This window comes from Mus musculus, chromosome 19 (assembly GCF_000001635.26).
Source record: "Mus musculus strain C57BL/6J chromosome 19, GRCm38.p6 C57BL/6J".
NCBI classification, from domain to species: domain Eukaryota; kingdom Metazoa; phylum Chordata; class Mammalia; order Rodentia; family Muridae; genus Mus; species Mus musculus.
This window is the reverse complement of record NC_000085.6, coordinates 56,604,718-56,611,699: the sequence shown is the minus strand read 5'-3', so window position 1 is coordinate 56,611,699 and position 6,982 is coordinate 56,604,718.

Here is a 6,982-nt window from a genome sequence, read left to right as displayed (position 1 = left end):
TTTCCCCTTTGACATGAGGTCTTCCTCTGCAGCCCTGGCAGGCCAGGAATTCACAGGGTGGACCAGGTTGGCCTTGAACGCAGAGATCTGCCTGCCTCATAGCAAACGTATTTTAGAAATTCTTTAAGGTTTAGTTAAAAAGTCATTCTGTTCTGCTCTTCATCCTACAGTCCAATGGGGGCAGACTCCACTCTATCCTGCTGCCTCTGAAAGCAGAGTGTGTTGTTCCCAACTCTCCATGGAAGGGAAACCGCTATTTCTCATCTGGCCCTCAGCTACCTGTTGTGAAGGCTAGCTCATTGGCAAGTGTGGCCAAATGGTGGACACCCTCACATGAAATGGAGGTCTATTTCAGAAAGACCACACTCGGAAAATGGGTCCAGTTCTCAAGGAAAGAGTTTCATGCCAAGAGAGGTGAGTGTGAAAGATCCTGACAGAATGTAAAAGGTCACAGAAGCCCTGAAGTTGGCAAAATAGATTTCATTGTTAGTAGAACTAGCTTCACTAATTTAGAAAAATAGAGGTGCACAATGCTCTGGCCGCTCCTTGAACCTGTGTGTCTGCCAATGTTCTGACCAGGTGTGTGCCCATTGCTGCACTCACTGCCAGGTGTTTGTGATATTGGTTGCTGGCAAAGAGTCAGGAAATCTCCCTAGCAACCATAGTCGGGGCCAATCCGGAGTTGCTGCACCTTCATTAGACTCCTTCCTTGTTTCCCTCCCATACCCATTTCTTGAGGAATCAATCATTTTAAATAGACATTGTTTAGATCTGGAAATCCCCTACTCTCCCCTTCTCCTTTCCCCCCTGAGGTCCTATAAAAACTGGGTCCTCTTTTCCCTCGAGGTCGACTCCTCTACCCCTGCGTGGGATATGAGTCGTCCCCAGAGCTCTGGCTTTCCCCGAATAAAGCCTCATGTGGTTTGCATCAAGCTCGGTCTATCTTGAGTTCTTGGGTGTCCGCTATTGTCCTGAGGCCTGAGTGAGGGGTTCCTCTCAGAGTCTTTCAAGTGAATACCTGAACTGTGAGCCAGGTAGTAGTCAGATGAGCCAAAGCCATAAAAACCCTTGGAAGGAGTTTGATTGGATGTTACTATGTTCAGGAAGCCAATCCAAAATGACTCTGGACTGTAATTCTGTTTAGCATTCTGGAACAAGCATACAAACAAAAACCTGGACATGGTGCAAAGATCTGTTGTCAGTTACAGGGATGAGCAGGGACGGAAAGGTGACTAAGTATGTAGCACAGTGACTTTAGGGCAGTGAAATCCTGTGTAACCGTAACGGAAGACAGAACACTATTGAACCCCTTAAACACGCAGCACCAAGAGTGTATTCTAAACCGTGAACCTGCTGTGTGAGGGTCGCGTGGGATGATTACAACGTGTGAAGCATGATCCTGGGGTGTGTGCACATGGGGTGGCATGCACGTGTGTCATGAAAAGCACGTGGGAATGCTGCCAATTTTATTCCATATAAAATGGATAAACTTCTGTAGATTTGTATGGAACGAGAAGGCTCATGGTCTGGGCCTCTTTGGGAACGAGCTCTTTACTTGGAACAGGGGGTGAGAATCCCGTCTTCGTAGCCACACCTGATGTGGAACATCCAATATAGCCATCCGAGTCACTGAAGGAAGGAGTGGGTCACGGCTGCATGGTTATAATCACTCAGGGATTAATATCTAGTATGTTTTCTTGGATCAGCTCAGGTTCTGTCTGTTGTGTTCCCCTGGAACAATTTCTGGAGACTTTGAGTGGTTGTCTAAAAATAATTTCCAACAGCTGTGGTTATTCTCTAGAAAGAGGGACCTCAGAGCCCGAGTGCCTCTGTGGTATACCTAGGTTACATCCAATCTCACTGATCCTTTCTACAAAAGGTTCTGTTTGACGCTTGGCTTCACAACTTCAGGCAGCCGTGATCAGATCAGGAGGGGCTGGAAAGATGGCTCAGTGGGCATGCGCATGGGGAATTCCTATTAGAGGTGCCAAAATGATCAACCTTAAACACATGGCTAACTAAGGCCATAAAGATCTAGCACACATGTTCATTGAACCAGAAACTGATGGAATGCTTCTGATACAGGGTGAGCACACAGATTAGAACCAAGAAATAGTCTCCTGGAGGGTTTGTTAAACAGTTGGTCGTACTTTCCACAAGTTTCTAGACTAGCCTGTTAATAGCAGGATAGACCCCTTATCTTTCTAGGGCAAACCCCACAGTAGCAGACTCTTAGTTCCTATGTTCACACTCATTGGAGTAGATGCTGACAGACACATTTGCTAATTTTCTTAAATAACTTCAGAAATGCGTGTTCACGTCCAACCCTAGCCTACAGCAAAAGCATAGAGGAGTGTCTGCAAGCTGGTGATACTGAGATGCAAGAACACCAAAGAAGGCTAGGGGCCATGAGGACATGGCTTGGCTCTTCCCTGGGGGGTAGACAGAAACGGCTGCATCTTCCTCTTTGAATTTCTGCAGGGCTGATGTGGGTGTGTCACTTAAAGACAGGAGGACACGGCATCCAGCCCCCTGGCAATACTTGGGATTCCGAGGTCCTGTCAGCTTCCTGAACATGACTAAGCCATTGTGTTTCCATTTCCAGGATGGGGAGATAAACTACACTCTAAATATTTATTCTTCTTATCTTGTGTATTCTAATAAGGGATTGGGTTAAGACGACATTAAAGATGAAACGTTAAATATAGAACAATTTCAATTTACACAGGGAGAAATTATTCAATGGGTGATTCTTTTCAAATTCAGATCATAAACACTAGGGAGATAGGTGCTTCTCACGTGCTGGCAGGGTTATGAAGCCCAGCCTTCCTCAGGGACCCCCTCTGCTTTGGCAGCATAGGAGATTCTTCAATAAGGGGAGAAGCCATACACACACCATTCAGCAATGCGATCTGCTTGCTTCTCTCAAGACTGAAATGAAAGTAGCTCACAGTCCTTTTAAAATCGATTTTTGTCATTTGATTAGATGTCGGCTTACTAAACTGACTCCCTTGGTCTGACTGATTTTGAACAGCAGCACAAACAGGAAACTAGGAACTGCAAATGCTCTCTCTCTCTCTCTCTCTCTCTCTCTCTCTCTCACACACACACACACACTTCTGTGTCTATGCAAGTTATGCATACATACACATGGAAAGATAATCTTACACCATGCATGTAATTTGTGTGTTCATCACAATAGAGATAGAAGTATGCTTTAAGTCATGGAGATGTCTTTAAACTAAAAGCCTAAACTCTACAGGAACAAAGGTAGACCCTGAAGAGCTTTGTCTACTTGGTTTTGTGGTGCTGGGATTGAACCTAGAGCCTGCACAGGCTAGGTGAGCGAATTACTGCAAGCTCCAGCCAAAGCCCTTCACGTGCTCTGATGAACAGTGAAGTGACTCTCCCTTGGGGTGACTTTTCCCTTGTTTTAGTTTTTTAAAACTGATTTGAAAACAGACATAAAGCGATCCCTTTGTTCTAAGGGGCATCTTCTCTCTTGGAAAGTAATTAGCTGGCCTTGGCGTGTTACTGGCTGCCGCCGCTGTTTCACATAGGCAAGGGCAGATTTTGGAGGAGCCTGGAAAACAGCTAGTTGCCTGTCACTCTGTGAGTCTGGAAAGCTCTTCCCCTTAGCCACTGACCAGGCAAGGAACTGGTGTGCAATATGACAGAGGAATAGATGCTCCCTGTGTGCCTACAAACAAACAATCATAAAGAGCCACATGTTCTTTGTAAATTGTTAGGATTGAGGTCACAAATCTGTTAGATAATATCACTATATTTTGGAAATCACATACTTTTTTTAAAAAACCATTTCATTGCAGTAAAAATGTAAACTTCCCTTGTTAAAGTTTTTGGTACACAGAGATATTTCAAATATTTTACAGATTATTCACAAACAAAATAAAGGGAGAAGAGCACCCCAGGTCTTTCTGGCTGAAGTCTCTTACTGGGTAATACACATTCATGTATATTAGACATGTTATAAATTGAGCTACCTAGAGATTGGGATTACACAAAATTACCTCTATTAACAAGACTTCACTTTGGTAACAAAATGTACTAAAAAATAATTCTGAGTCCTATTAAAATTCTAAGAGTAATACTTGGGTATCATTCTAAAAAATAAAAATGGCATGATGGCTTCGGAGATGGCTCAGCAGGTAAACTACTTCCCATGCAAGCGGAAGCCTGGCGTTCTGATCCCAGCACTCACACTAATGCCACGTGGCCATTGTAGCCTGCCTGTAATCCCAGCACCTGGGACACAGAGAAGCCTTGCCCAGAGCAGGCTGCTTAGCTATACTAGCCAATGCCAAGTGCTGCCTGCCACCCAGTGAAACTCTGTGCTTGTAAAGTGGAGTGTGACTAAGGAAGACACCTATGTCAACCTGACCTACACACATACACTTCCACAGGTGTACATGGAAGCCCCAGTCATGTGTACACATGAACCCCCACACTGTGAGCACATGCACCTACATTTCTATACCACCTCACATGTTCAAGCATGCATGCACTCACACATGCGTACCACACATACACAAATATAATAAAAGTATATCTTACGAAATCTTAAGGCATAAATAGCCAACTACTTTTTGGGATTAAACTAAACACTCTTGTCCTTATGTGTTCCAAAGCATTCGGCTCTAATGGTTCAGACCATGAGATTGGCTGGCTCCACTTCCCACCTAATTTGGTAAATCCTTGGACAGACTACAATAGGCCGAAGACATTTCCTGTCAGAAAACTCAGTGTTTTGAGCCTTAAGCATTTTTCTTGTCTAATTGTAAGGTAATTCTGGACAGCACTAATCCGTAATAGACCCAGCTGTTCAGATAGGAAGCTGGCTGCTGGAGACAGACAGAGACCAGCTCAGGGCCATCCTTTTGTGACGTGGCTATGGCATTGTCGTAGGCAGGCTGAGTCTCATTTCAGGTTTTCTGCGTGCATCCATTACCAGGCTGTTTCTCCCCACAGCAAGCACTTGCTCATGGTTGGTTTTCACACCGTCCCTCCAGTACATCCGATTCTTTTTTTTTTGATTTATTATTTATTATTTATTATATGTAAGTACACTGTAGCTGTCTTCAGACACTCCAGAAGAGGGAGTCAGATCTCGTTACGGATGGTTGTGATCCACCATGTGGTTGCTGGGATTTGAACTCTGGACCTTCAGAAGAAAGGTGCTCTTACCTGCTGAGCCATCTCACCAGCCCCACATCTGATTCTTTTGTGGGAGCAAAGGTGAACCATGTGACTGTGGGAAACATCATAGGAACACAGGTGGACCTTGTGACTGTGGGAAACAGCGCCTCCTACTTCACTCTGTGTTGAAAGCCACACACATACACACACACACACACACACACACACACACACACACACACACACATACACAGGGCTTGAAAGCCAGTCCCTCTGCACACACTCAGTACTTGGCTGTGCCCTAATGCCTTTCTGGTTTTCCTTGCTTTGGACAGTTCTGATTTGTATGGTTTCAGCTTCTGTGGGGTAAATGACAGCAGTCTCTAAGGACACAGTCCAAACTTCAGTCACAAATTTCACCGTTCCTTTGTCCACCAGTCTGTAAAGTGTCCCACGGTCAAACACTGGGGATGCCACTTGGTTTGCTATCTTTGATTCACGTTGCCCCTAGACAGCAGAGTGTAGCTGTGTTGCTTATTTTCTAGTGACAATGTCCCATGAAACTAACAAAAATAGTGTCTGAAGAGAGAGATGCTCACCCAATATCAAACACATTGCTCTGGTAATGGAGGGTCACAGGACAATTGTAGTTCCCGTCGATTACGGAGTTCTTTGTAGTTCAGATTGCCTGGACTGTGTACTGTTTAAGCAGGGTATCACTTGTAATAAAAAAAAATATTCTAAAAAATCCCAATGTGGGGTTCCTTAGACCATTTTTGTTCCCAGGTGAAAGGCACACTCAACCTCCCATTTTTAAATATGCCTTAAGCAGTGCAGTGGGAGGGCAACTGTCTACCCTCCATGCTGTTAGAATCCACGTTCACATTGATACCCCAAGTTATGACTTACCATGCTTCCCTCTGGGTTGCTCTTAGCTCCAACCAGGCAACCCTCTGGGGCGTGTTTTCTTGGCCCAGAGGCAATGGCGACTCTTGGAGCTCCTCTGTCCCACGGCTGCTCTGCCTCTCTCTTCTTCCTCGAGGCCTCTAGCCTAGGAAACCTAAACCCTGCCTATGTCTCTTCTCCTCAGTTACTGACTGCTAATGTCTTTATTTACCAACCAGAATTAACTCGGGGAAGGTTCCCAGAAGCTAAGTGCAGACTCCAGGTCTTGGAGGCCACCAAATAACATTACAATAAACAGTAAAAGACAAAACTTCGACAATTGTTTAACCAGTTACCTTGGTTTTTGTTGTTATTGTTGTTTGTTTGTTTTTCCCCAGAGCTGAGGACCGAACCCAGGGCCTTGCACTTGCTAGGCAAACACTCTACCACTGAGCTAAAACTCCAACCCCAATAATTGTTTAAACCAAGGTTGGCCTTAATCTTGTGGTTCTTGTGCCTTGGTCTCTCATCATCATAGAATTCTGGTGTATGCTATGACTTCTGGCTTGCACAATTTTATAGTCTTCTATAACTGCAAAGCAAAGTCTGTTTATAAACGCACATATGTGCATGCATGCTTAATTTTGAAAAGCAAAAATATGATATGTATTCTGAAACATGTTGTCTGAAGATGTTTAAGTGCAAGCACACACCCATAGTTATATTAACCATAACTGGTTTAGTCTCCTCGATGGATGACCTGCTCCTTAATATCTCACTACCGGCAAATATTTAGGCCGTTAATATTTGTTGGTTTTTTGTCTTGTTTTATGTGCTAAAACATTTTTGTGTATGTACACAAACATTGGACTGAATCAGTTTCTGCAAGTGACTACTGTATTATTCTGGCTGAGACAGAAGGACCATTGAGTTCTAGGTC